The sequence below is a fragment of the Bos javanicus genome, chromosome 1, assembly GCF_032452875.1.
Source record: "Bos javanicus breed banteng chromosome 1, ARS-OSU_banteng_1.0, whole genome shotgun sequence".
Classification (NCBI taxonomy): domain Eukaryota; kingdom Metazoa; phylum Chordata; class Mammalia; order Artiodactyla; family Bovidae; genus Bos; species Bos javanicus.
Genome location: NC_083868.1, coordinates 85,447,937 through 85,461,427, shown reverse-complemented (window position 1 = coordinate 85,461,427; position 13,491 = coordinate 85,447,937). Strand labels below are relative to the sequence as shown.

Here is a 13,491-nt window from a genome sequence, read left to right as displayed (position 1 = left end):
TTCTTTGGGATTGGAATGAAAACTGACCTTTTCCATTCTCGTGGCCACTGCTGAGTTTTCCAAATTTGCTGGCATATTGAGTACAGCACTTTCACAGCATCATCTTTCAGGAGTTGAAATAGCTCAACTGGAATTCCATCACCTCCACTAGCTTTGTTCGTAGTGATGCTTTCTAAGGCCCACTTGACTTCACATTCCAGGATGTCTGGCTCTAGGTCAGTGATCACACCATCGTGATTATCTGGGTCATGAAGATCTTTTTTGTACAGTTCTTCTGTGTATTCTTGCCACCTCTTCTTAATATCTTCTGCTTCTGTTAGGTCCATAGCATTTCTGTCCTTTATCGAGCCCATCTTTGCATGAAATATTCCCACGGTATCTCTAATTTTCTTGAAGAGATCCCTAGTCTTTCCCATTCTGTTGTTTTCCTCTATTTCTTTGCATTGATCGCTGAAGAAGGCTTTCTTATCTCTTCTTGCTATTCTTTGGAACTCTGCGTTCAGATGTTTATATCTTTCCTTTTCTCCTTTGCTTTTCGATTCTCTTCTTTTCACAGCTATTTGTAAGGCCTCCCCAGACAGCCATTTTGCCTTTTTGCATTTCTTTTCCATGGGGATGGTCTTGATCCCTGTCTCCTGTACAATGTCATGAACCTCAGTCCATAGTTCATCAGGCACTCTATCAGATCTAGTCCCTTAAATCTATTTCTCACTTCCACTGTATAATCATAAGGGATTTGATTTAGGTCATACCTGAATGGTCTAGTGGTTTTCCCTACTTTCTTCAATTTCAGTCTGAATTTGGCAATAAGGAGCTCATGATCTGAGCCACAGTCAGTTCCCGGTCTTGTTTTTGCTGACTGTGTAGAGCTTCTCCATCTACCCTGGCCTTTATAGACATGAGTTTTTACCCTCCTGGGACAAAGTGAATTGTCTATTCATATAGCTGATGAAAGAATGAAGGCAGGAGGAAAAGAGGGTGTCAGAGGATGAGATGTTTGGATGGCATCGTCAATGCAATGGACATAGACTTGGACAAACTCTGGGAGATGGTGAGGGACAGAGAGGTCTGGCGTGCCGCAGTCCATGGGGTTGTAAAGAGTCGGATACGACTTGGCAACTGAACAGCAATAACAACGTAGTTGATGAAGGAGCAAAGCGTGGAGCCCAGGACACCTGAATTCTGTCTGGCGCTCTTTATTTATCAGTACTTCTCTATCAATCTGTGGGAATCCAGATCTTCTTAAAATTTTTTTCTAAACCTTGGCTGATTTATACTTTTATAAAATAAAAGTGAATTCTTAGAAAAATGATATTTAAAAGGACAAACCTAATATTTAAGTTATTAGGTATCAAACTATCCTTTAGATAAGTAGCTTCAGTTGTGTCTGACTTTTTGTCAGACATAACTCTATGGTCTGTAGCCCACCAGCCTCCTCTGTCCATGGAATTTACCAGGCAAGAATACTGGTGTGGGTTGCCATTTCCTTCTCCAGGGGATCTTCCCGACCCAGAGGTCGAACCTGCATCTCCTTTGTCTCCTGCATTGGCAGGCAGGTAAATAACCACCTGGATCTAGGTAAACTACCCTGTTGAACTGCTATAAATGTTTCTAAAGACTTACTCCCAATTTTTATACTTATGGCTAACCCACAGATCAACCAGATGGCAATATAAGCACTTGTCCCCAGACCGAATTTGAGCTCTCTGGTCCACACAGATCTGAAGGAGCAGTGGGATCTGAGTTTGCAAGAGTGACGAGACTAATCAAAGTTGAGATGAGATCTGCTGGGCTACCACAGAGAAAGATACCACTTGTCCAGTTTGCCAATTACTGTTCTCTAGTAAAAGTGTTCTTTGCAGTGCTCCCTCTAGTGCAAGGGAGGTCTTACTGTCACAACTTCACTGAAAGTGTCACGCCACTGCCCCTCTCCCCTCCCCAAAAAGGATTTTCCTCCTAAAGAAATCATTTCCAGTAAACCCGTCGGAACAGTTAGTAGCCATTCTGAATTTCAGTTCCTGGGTCACTGGACACGTTCCATACGTGGGCTGGCAGTTTGGCAGGCTTCTCAGTTCACTACTCCTGCCTGCCAAGGGAAAGAAAGGCATGACTCTTTGCTTGCTCATTCTATTCCTCTGCAAGGAAGAAAAAAAAAAAAAAACCGTCAAACACTGCTCACTGTATTAACATTGGAGGGGAAAGAGCTAATATTCACTTACACAATCCAACTTACACTTGCACAATCTACTGAAGGAAACAGCAGAGTGACATTTGCACCTAATCCTTCCATGGAGCGGTGACTAAGACTGCAAACAGCAGACGGAAAGCACAGAGCTGCTTGGTGCATGGGGGCAAATGAGTTATTTGATAGGTAAGGGGCACCTGCAGTAAGAGGAACAGATTTTTTTTTTTAAGGGAGTTTTGCTTCTGTAATCCTCAAACAGAAACACAATAAACAACCCAGTTGGTGACAGAGTTGCGACAAGAGGAATAAGGTTCAGTGATCTAAGGGAGATGGAGGGTGTGGGAGGAGGGAGAAGTTAGGGGGCAGAAAGTCACAAGGGCTTTGAGACCACGTGGACTCTGTAGTATTGGCTTGTGTTTATTTTACACAAGTGACTCTGAGGCTTCTCTGCTGGCACCCTGTCACGTCATATATGTGGCATTTCCTTGTTCCTTATTCAGATGGTAAAGCAGGAAGGCAGTGGCCTGTGTGTAGCTGCTCTGGGCTCTGTGAGGAGTAGATGTTTGATGCAAGCACACCAACCACACTGGTGTCCTTATTCTGCTTTGGGCCATTTTAAGTTAGAATCGTCACAGTTTTCTTTTTGCTGGTCTCTTGAATGTTTATGTGTTTGGATGATGGAATGATAGTATTCTGGGGGCAAGCATGGAGATTTTGACTTTCTTGGTATTTATCATCACTGTCTCTGTGAATTCTAATATTTGAGCATTTCTTGTATAAACCCAAGCTAGCTGTCATCCACCAGCTCTTCTGATAGGAAGAAACCTCCAAGGGACTCCTCTTGTTTACTTGTCTCCTTTACCATCCCAGGGTCACCTGAATGGATGCATCATAGCCATTTCCCTGTCCCATTCTACTCCTCCAAATGCAAGTGCTCTCAAATGAACCCCCCACTTCTACCCTCACCTTACCTACCTGATTATCCAAGACAGAAACAGGGGACACTATGGACTACTTCTGCAGATGGTGACTGCAGCCATGAAGTTAAAAGACGCTTACTCCTTGGAAGGAAAGTTATGACCAACCTAGGCAGCATATTAAAGAGTAGAGACATTACTTTGCTAACACAGGTCCGTCTAGTCAAGGTTATGGTTTTTCCAGTGGTCATGTATGGATGTGAGAGTTGGACTGTGAAGAAAGCTGAGCGCTGAAGAATTGATGCTTTGAACTGTGGTGTTGGAGAAGACTCTTGAGAGTCCCTTGGACTGCAAGGAGATCCAACCAGTCCATCCTAAAGGAGATGAGTCCTGGGTGTTCTTTGGAAGGAATGATGCTAAGGCTGAAACTCCAGTACTTTGGCCACCTCATGCGAAGAGTTGACTCATTGGAAAAGACTCTGATGCTTGGAGGGATTGGGGACAGGAGGAGAAGGGGACAACAGAGGATGAGATGGCTGGATGGCATCACTGACTCGATGGATGTGAGTTTAGTGAACTCCGGGAGTTGGTGATGGACAGGGAGGCCTGGCGTGCTGCAGTTCATGGGGTCACAAAAAGTTGGACACGACTGAGTGACTGAACTGAACTGAACTGATGGACTACTTCCTTTTTCTTCATTTCTGCCTCCATCCCCATGTTCAATCAATCACGGTCTTATCAGTTTTATCCTTCCTATATTTCTGACTGCCACTGCCTAATTCTTTCCTCCCTTATCTCTTGCCTGGATGATTACACTTCCTGCCCACCTCCTAACCCACAGCCCTCTCCTACTACCTCTATTCTTATCCCCCTCTGGTCTTTTATTTTCATTGTCACTAGGAAATCTATCTAGAGCACCAACTCTGCCCATGTTGCTCTTGGGGTTAAAAGCTCTCCAGTGGCTTCTCATGGTTAAGAGAGTAAAATCCATGCTTTCAGCATGGTAAACACACCTTTCTTTGACCTGTTTTCTATCCACCTGCATAGCGTCTTCTCTTTAAGAGAATATTTGCTGCTACTTAGTGACAGAGGGGACCTGAAATCACCTGTGCACCCTGTCCCTTTGCTGGTCCCTTCTCGTTGTGCTCAGCTCAGGTGTCCTTTTTGACATACCAAGGAATTGCTGAGGGATTTTTGTGTTTCTCTATCACTTTTTTTTTTTTTTTTTGCTGAGCAGCTTGTAGGATCTTAGTTCCCTAACCAGGGATTGAACCCAGTGTGCTGTGTGCTCAGTAGCTTCAGTCATGTCCTACTCTTGGTGACCCTATGGACGGTGTAGCCTGCCAGGTTCTTCTGTCTATGGGATTTTCCAGGCAAGAACACTGGAGTGGGTTGCCATGTCCTCCTCCAAGGGATCATCCCGACCCAGAGATTGAACTCTTGTCTCCTGTGTCTTCTGCATTGCAGGTGGATTCTTTACTGCTGAGCCACTGGGGAAGCCCACTAACACTGGACTGCCAGGTAATTTCCTCTCTATAACATTTTATAGATTATTTTTAGACTGTTCTGTCTCCTCTCCTATGCTGTGAAGTCCTTCAGGGCAGGGATTGTGTTTTCTTCAGCTGTGCGTTCTTAGAGTATTGTGTGTGTTTGACTCTTAGCGACCCCATCGACTGTAGGCCACCAAGCTCCTCTGCCTATGGAATTTTTTGGTTAAGAATACTGGAGTGAGTTGCTGTTTCCTACTCCAGGGGATCTTCCCAACCCAGGGATCAAACCCACATCTCTTAGGTCTCCTGCACTAACAGGCAGATTCTTTACCACTGCACCACTTGGGAAGCCCTCTTAGAGCATTGTATAAATACCTACTAGGCACACAATTAGTATTCACTGAAGCGAAGGGAGTACACATCCCTCAGTTTTTCCTTGTTTCCTTATTTTACATTTATTCCTGTGTATGAACCAAGTGGTTGGATAACATCACCGAATCCATGGACATGAATCTGAACAAATTCTGGGAGCTAGGGAAGGACAGGTAAGCCTGGCATGCTGCAGTCCATGGGGTCAGTCCATGGGGTCGCAAAGAGTCAGACACAACTTAGTGACAGAACAACATGAGCCAAGAAAACCTAGGCTTATTTTCATATACTAAAAGATCATTTTTTCTTTTTTTGTAAGAACTGATGGTAAAGAAGGGAAGCAATAGCAGTGAACCTAATGTGTGTTGAGTGGTGTGTGTGTGTGCCTGAGCGAGAGAGAAGAAATGCCAACAGAATGAGATTCCAAGGAGTCTTGTGCCCTTAACAAACTTAGACATCACCAGAGCCTTTAATTATTCTGTTTTGTTATTTTTTATTTATTAATAGCAAATAACAATTATATAAATTTTAAGCAGTACTTTTCCCTTTATTATCTCATTTGAGCTTTACAATACTTCTAATGTCACTTTCCTCATTTTAGAGATGAGGAAACAGAAAGATTGAATGATTTGCCCTCAGCTAGTTGGCTGAGTATTCAACACGGTCACTTCAGTCATGTCCAGCTCTTTGCAACTCCATGGACTCTAGCCTGCCAGCTCCTCTGTCTGCGGGATTCTCCAGGCAAGAATACTGGAGTGTCCATCTCCCTCTCCTGCATCTCTTATGTCTCCTGCATTGTCAGGTGGGTTCTTTGCCACTGGTGCCACCTGGGAAGTCCCTTCTAATGCAAGCTCTGGTGCTCTTACTGATGCTGACCCCTCTTACAGTCAGGGGCAGGGGTGATAGACTTCTGCCACTTGGTATGTACAGAAGTCACAGGGAGTCAGAGTGAGTAAATATTTTTGTCTTTTTTTTTGGGGGTGGGGAGATTTATATTAACAAGGGGCAGCCCTGACAGCATGCATTAATAGACTGTCTAGCACAGCGTATGGCACACAGTAACTGTCTAGCAAATTACCTCTCCTTATCGATTCTAGAGCAATCTTGATAACATTTATAAAAATATCTTGCTGGGATTTTGATAGGAATTGTGTTAAGCCTGTAAATCAACTTGAGGAGAATAAATATCTTTACTGTGTTGAGTCTTTTCACTTCATCAGCACCATATGTCTCTCTATTTAGAGCATCTTCAGTTTGTTTTATCAGTGTTTTGTAATCCTCATTATAAAAGTCTTATACATATTTTGTTAGATTGACATATAAATTTTTTTTTTACTGTCCATTGCTAGAATTTAAAAATACCATTTTTTAGTTTATCTTATATCCTGTGATCTTGCTGGACTCAGTTATTAGCTCTAGGAGGGTTTCGGGGGTGGGTTTTTTTTTTTTTTTTTTGTATTTTCAATGAAGAAGGTTGGCTCTCTTCAAATAGAAATGGTTTTACCTTTTCCTTTCTTATAGCTATACCTTTTATTTACATTTCTTGACTTTTTACTCTGGCTAAAACTTCTAGCACTATGTTTAATAAGAGTGGTGAGAGTAAGCATCCTTCTCTTGTTCCCCATCTCAGAAGAAAAGCATTTAGTCTTTCTCCAGTAAGTATAACATTACCTTTGTAGATGTTCTTCCTCAAGTGGAGGATGCTCCCCTCTAATCTTCTTCTGAAAGTTTTTTGTTTTTTTTTTTAATAAAAAAATGAGTGTTGAATTTTGTCAAATTTTTCCATATCCATTGGTATAATCATGTGATTATTGACATTTTGTTCCCTCAAGATAAGTATTCTGGAAATTCCCTGGTGGTCCAATGATTAGAATCAGTGATTTCACTACCAGGGCTAAGGTTTGATTCCTGATGGAGGAACTAGATACCACAAAAAGATTAGTATTCTTTTCCCAAATTGTATGTCTCCTCTCAGCATCTTCTACCCAAACAATTCAAGGTTGCATCAAAGGCTTTAGCACGTTCTGAAATCAGATCTGCTTTCAGACCCAGGTGATATCAACAAGGAACGGGGTTCCCTATATTACTCATGTGTAAAATGTGTACAGAAATTTTACCTGAAATCATGTTATTTTGGCTTCTTTTGTACCTCTGTTACTGTGGGTCATCTGGAGAAAATCCTTTGCTCCATGACAAAGGAGTCAATTGCATATCTCCCCTATTTTTGCCTACAGTGCCTACAGTTATTTATTTGAACAATTTCCTGTCTTCTACAATAGACAGATTTTCAGTTCTCAATAAGAAACAAGGCCAAAAGAAAACTGAACAATTCCTGAGGTCCTACTATGTGACAAGTACCCTCACATAAATCATTTATTGACTCCACTAATAATATATGCACAATCTAATGAAATGAATGGAAGATACATAGATAATGAGGACAAAGTTCATGTTTAAGATGAGTTCCTAGTCTACAGAGAGACAGATAATGTCTAAGGAGAAAGAGCAGAAGAAGTAATATGTAATAGTAACACTCTTTGGAGGTAAGTATCTTTATTCCCAGTTTATAAATTCAGTAAATGAGGCCACCAGAGGTTAAGTGATGAATTCGTGAATTCATCAGAGTTATAACCAGAATTTCAAGTCAGATCCAAATCACAACAAAACATCTTTCATTAGGAAAAAATTAAAAAAAAAAAATCTACTAGAAAAATACACTAAAATTTTTTCAAATGTTAGGCTTAGAAAATAAGGTACAATTAACATATAACATTAAAGATATTTTTTTCATTTTTGTGTCCTAAATTACTAGCAGAGAAAAATCATTGGCTTTGATTTGATCCATCTTTGAAAGACATAGGAGTTGGAGTCTTGTAAAATGAGCCCTAAGACTGAATCAGGCAGAAAGTCGATGAAATTCACTCCTGGTTTCTGGACATTCTAGCTGTATGAACCTGGACTTGTCATATAATGTTTTCTAGACTTGAGATCTCACATCTTTAAGGCACAGGTAGATAATACCTACTCCAAGGTGAGGATTATACAAGATAGGGAATGTAGACATGTATTAAATGTTGGATAATTTTGAATCAAACACTTTCATTGTTCTGGCTTTCCCCCAGGGTTTTATTTTACTTAATTTGGTTTGTTTACTTGTTTAAAAAAACAAAAAAGTTAAGAAGATGGGTAGAGAGATGAAGATGGGAAAGAAACGAGGTACTTTCACATTATCAGGTGGATTATGGTTTATAGTCTATAAAACCAAAGTTTTAGCTTTAGGACAGCAAAGTGGATGCTGCTCAAGGGTGAAGTTCAATGGTGCTTCATGTCCTGGCACTGGGATTGACTTCCCAAGGATTTATAGACTCAACAAATTAAAACCACTGTTACCTCTAATGAAATTTCTAACCAACATATCTTACATGGTAACATGAGGCCTTTATGCTTGGAACAGCTGAATGGGCTACAAACTGACATAAATTAGTTGACACAGAGCAATTCTGGATGAACCAAATTGACCTAGGAAAATGCCAACTCATCCTGGAAGTGGGTTTGTTTGTTCTTTTCCCTTTAGTCTAATTAGACATTACACTGTCTAATGACATCTCTTATGCTGCTCCCCAGATTAGTGCTTCCCTGAATGATAAGCAGCACTAAAAAGTACTGAAAGACAACTGTCGGAAGCCATTCTGCAAATTACTGCCTCCAGAAAGTGAAGGCTTCTCAAGGATGCCAAGTCATAGCAAAGACACTTGGGGGCCTGCCTACAGATCTTTAGGTAACTTGAGAGCATGAGAGTCTTCCCAAAGGCCTTAGAAGAGGCCACCAACCTCCCATATTCTATGGTCATTTGGGCTCAGGTAAGCATGGCCTTGAGTGGAATTCACACCTTCTCCATCCTGATACTGGGATGATTTGTGTGCTGGAAATTCCCATCCATAGCAATGGCCTATGTGGGACCTGATCTCGCCATCCCAGACTATGGAGGGAAACCAAAGAAGGGAGGGGGGTGGTGCCAGTGCATTTATTTGCATTTGCCATTTTTATTTGCCTCAGGGACATTAGACTGCAGGTCTCCTTAAGCATGGACTGTTTGCTAAAGTCTGGCATTGGCTTTTGTGGACTGGTCTAGCCAAGAGTTGTTTTAGCCCAAATGGGGAGATGGGGGTGGGGCTGGGGTGGGGTAAGACATCTGCAGAGCCCAACAACCGTTACCAAGGCCTACCTCGGCTCTGCCTCTACCTGCCAAACGGTAAACAAAGCCCCTGGGAGAACTCCGGCGAGCTGAACACCTTGGTCAAACACTAAGCAAACCACCACCAGGTGTGCTTGCTGAACAGACTCTCCATCAGCGTCCTGTCATGCAGAAAATGTTTATCCAATTTGTCAAGATAATCTTTCCTCAAATAAGCCTTGGGCCTACTCCTTGGAACAGCCTGAATTTAGTCGGTATAATGTAACTCTATTTTTTTCACCCATTTTCCTTTAATCGCTGTGTCAACTCTTCCCTGGCTTTAAGCAAACTGAAAGTAATTATATCATTCTTAAGTGAGTAATCTTTTGACTGGGTTAGCTGATTCGTGAGTTACTCTAAAATTCTTCTAAACTGTGCAGACCTTTTCCAAACACATTTTCTTAGATGTTTCACAGAGTTAGGCTCATCGATGACCCGCGGATGTGTTTATTCTGTCACGTTTGGTGGCTACGCCACGACTATATTAGGACATTTGAAAAGAAGTCGAGTGTAGAAATTTGAGAGCAGGAAAAAAAAGGTAACTTCACCTACTAATTTAGGTGTTCCTTGGAAATTTTACAGTCACTGTAAATAACTTGTAGCTTCAAGCATGAAGCATGTTTGATTAGTGCTTTGAATCACGATGTAATATTAAAGGCTGGGCTTCGCAAACTTAAAAGCATTCACTGCTTTCATTTCATTATATAATTTCTTTGCTATCTGACACCCTGTGTGATATTGTTTTGTTTAAAAAATAGAAGCCTTCAAGGTTACCACATTTTTCTTAGTGCTGCTCATTGACATACTCCCACAGAACTCATGATATATGTAAAAATAGAAAGCTCAGCCATCTGGCTATTTGATGGTTTCTATTTTTGTTTCTCTTTGCAGTCACAAACTCTGTTGAGTCTGAAATTTCCTATGTTCTGCCCTATATGTAATTGTGTATATGTACACACACAGTTTCTCATTTAAATTTAGCCATTATCAATCTGGGTTTGTTTTACCGACCACAGGGGCACTTTTGTGGGGACACTAACCTTGTTTCATCTATGCATTAGTCAAATCTGTGTTAAGTCCTGACTTTGAAGACTGTTACCCACAGTCTAGGGGATGCCAAGTCAAAAGCATTTCTTATTAATATGTACCCACCTATGTTTACTCAGAAGTTTCATTGGTAATAATATGCACCTTGCTTTGGCTTTGATGAAAAACCTAGAACCATAGGGCCAGAGGGAAATTTAAAGCTCATCTAATTCACCCCGTTCATTTTACACTTGAGGAAAAAGATCTAGAGATGGACAGTGACTTGTGCAGGGTCACAAAGCTAATTAGCAAGCAGATTTTTTTTAGAACCCAGATCTCTTGACTTTTTCTGGAGATCAGACGAGATCGGGCGCCTTCAGGCTGATACGGCCTGAGACATCTTGACTTTTTCTGATGCTTTGTCCATATTCATAAAACTGGATTAAAAAGATTAAAGATACTTTTGGGCATGTTCACAAGTGTACATTTGAATTATATTCATTATACACTTATAACTTTGAGTATTTATAGGATTGTGCTTAAAAACAAATTAAAGTGCATTGCTACACTTTGGTGACTGAAGGAGAGATTTCTTCACTCTTTAGTTTGAGCAGAAAGCACAAGCACGAACTTTATTGCATATAGCAAATAAAAAAAGAGGACAAGCCACAAACTGGAGAAAGAAAATGCTTACAAAAGATACATCTGTTAAAGGACTGTTATCCAAAAATATACAAAAAACTCTTAAAAGTCAACAATAAGAAAATGGGAAACTAAGTTAAAAAGTAGGCAAAAGACCTGGACAGACACCTCATCAAAGAAAATAAACAGATGGAAAGTAAGCTTATGAAAAGGTGCTCCACATCACATGCTGTTAGAGAACTGCAAACTAAAACAATGAGATGCCTCTATATACACATTAGAATGGCCAAAATCCAAAACACTAACACCACTAAATGCTGGCAAGGAGCAACAGAACTCTCATTCACCGCTGGTAGGGATGCAAAATGGTACAGCTACTTTGGAAGACAACTTGGCAGTTTTTTTTTTTTTTTTTTAACAAAGCTTAACATACTTCTACCACACAATCTAGCAATCATGCTCCTTGGTATTTACCTAAATGAGTTGAAAACTTATGTTCACACAAATACCTACTCAGAGGTGTTTATAGTGGCTTTATTATTGCCAAAACCTGGAAGTGACCAAGACACTCTTCAGTAAGTGAATGGATAAACAAACTGTGGTATATCCAGACAATGGTACACTATTCAGTACTAAAAGAAGTGAGCTATCAAGCCATAGAAAGACATGGAGGAATCTTAAATGCATATTAGTAAGTGGAAGAGGTCAATCTGAAAAGACTACATACTGTATGATTCCAACTATATGACATTCTGGAGAAGGCAGAACTATGGAGACTATAATATAGAAGTATCACTGGTTCTTAAAGGTTAGTGGGGAGGGAGGGATGAATAGGTGGGGCCCAGAGGACTTTTAAGGCAGTGAAACTATTCTATATGATACTATGATGGTGGACATCATTACATATTTGTCCAAACTCATAGAATGCAAGGTACCAAGAGTGAACCCTAAAGTAAACTATGGACTCTGGGTGATATTGACGTGTCAAGGTAGGGTCATTAATTGTAACAAATGGACTACTGTGGTGGGGGATGTTGATAGTGGGAGAGGTTGTGAGTGTGTGGGGGGACAAAGTATCTGTGAACTCTATACTTTCTGCTCAATTTTGCTGTGAACCTACAACTGGTCTAAAAAAGTAAAGTTCATTAATTAATTTTAAAAATGCAGATTCCTGCTCAGCTACACCTCTCCACCTCCCCCCATCTCCATTTCATCCCTATCACCATTTCCAGCGTCCCCTCCCCCACCAATACTGATTTAGCTGTTCTGAAGTGAGGCCCTGGAATCTGCATTTTCAGCAGTTTTGATGAGGGATGGGAAACTGTTCTGTCAGAAATCCTAACTTCTGCCTTCAAGTTCTGAAGATGGGAGCTCATATTTAAAAGACTCACCGTTTATGCAACTCTTGTTTTCAATATGCAATTGTTAACTACAACCTCCTAAAGTAGCCTACTGCTTGGAAATCCCTACTTGGCAGTTAAGTTGCTTAATCCAGAGGTCAAAGTGTTTTGGAAGGAGGCGGCACATGAGGCAGGGCTGCTGCTGCTGCTGCTAAGTCGCTCAGTCGTGTCCGACTCTGTGCGGCCCCATAGACGGCAGCCCACCAGGCTCCCCCGTCCCTGGGATTCTCCAGGCAAGAACACTGGAGGGGGTTGCCATTTCCTTCTCCAATGCATGAAAGTGAAAAGTGAAACTGAAGTCGCTCAGTCGTGTCCGACTCCTAGTGACCCCATGGTCTACAGCCCACCAGGCCCCTCCGTCCATGGGATTTTCCAGGCAAGAGTACTGGAGTGGGGTGCCATGAGGCAGGGCTACTGTGTGGTTATCTCCCTCTTTCTGCTGGAGGTGAGGCCTGGGGGGAGCTTCTCCTCCAGTCACCGTTGAGCCTGCCCTGGTTGGCTGCACCTGCTTCTGGCCTTTGCTTTCCTGTCCTGTGATAAGAGCACAAAGCTTCCAGCTGAGGAACTGCCTACCAGGAGTCGGTAGGAGCAAAGTATTCTTTAAAGAGATTTGTCCTACCCAGGGTCTCAGCCAGCTACAGGCAATGGCAAGCCAAACAGGAAAATGGTACATCAGCTGGAGAGTCCAAGGCTCGTTCTGATTTCTTAGCATTTCTGAGTCGTTTCTTGGGGGTATCATTGTTTCCTATGTGCAGGACTGTCTTCTAAGCAGTTGTATGTCAGGGAGCAAAATCTTTATCCTCATGGAGTTTACATTTTATTTGTAAGAGTTAACATTTATACAGTGCCTGCTCTGTGCCATGTACTCTCATGTATTAATTCATTTAACCCTCACAACACCACAGGTTAGGTGATGATGTCAACCCTGTTAACAGATGCAGAGACTGATGTCCAGAGAGGTTAAGAGGTTAAGAAGTCTCATTGCAACAAAGACTGTGGCTGAGTGCCTCTCACAGGGCGAAGTTTTCCTTTGGATCCTTGGGCACAGATTATTCTATCTCAGTAGCCTTAAATTATTCATCAGGAGGGAAAGGGGACTAGCATTGATTAAATACAGACCATATGTCAGGGACTCAGGGAGGAGCTCTCTGTTCTGATCTCACTTAATGCTCACCAGCAACCTGGGCGAAAAGTTAGAGCTGGCAAGAGGTGGAATTTTTCTTATTTC

The 13,491-nt window shown here is 41.6% G+C and overlaps 1 long non-coding RNA gene across 2 annotated transcripts in view; it reads left to right on the top strand.

Annotated features, from left to right (window-relative positions):
- LOC133246589 (uncharacterized) overlaps window positions 1-13,491 on the top strand; it is a 93,220-nt gene that overhangs the window by 44,210 nt on the left and 35,519 nt on the right. For both annotated transcript variants that reach the window (XR_009736083.1, XR_009736085.1), the window contains exons 2-3: window positions 4,570-4,623; window positions 5,563-5,763. This is a non-coding gene — a long non-coding RNA (uncharacterized LOC133246589). The remainder of the gene's footprint in view (window positions 1-4,569; window positions 4,624-5,562; window positions 5,764-13,491) is intronic.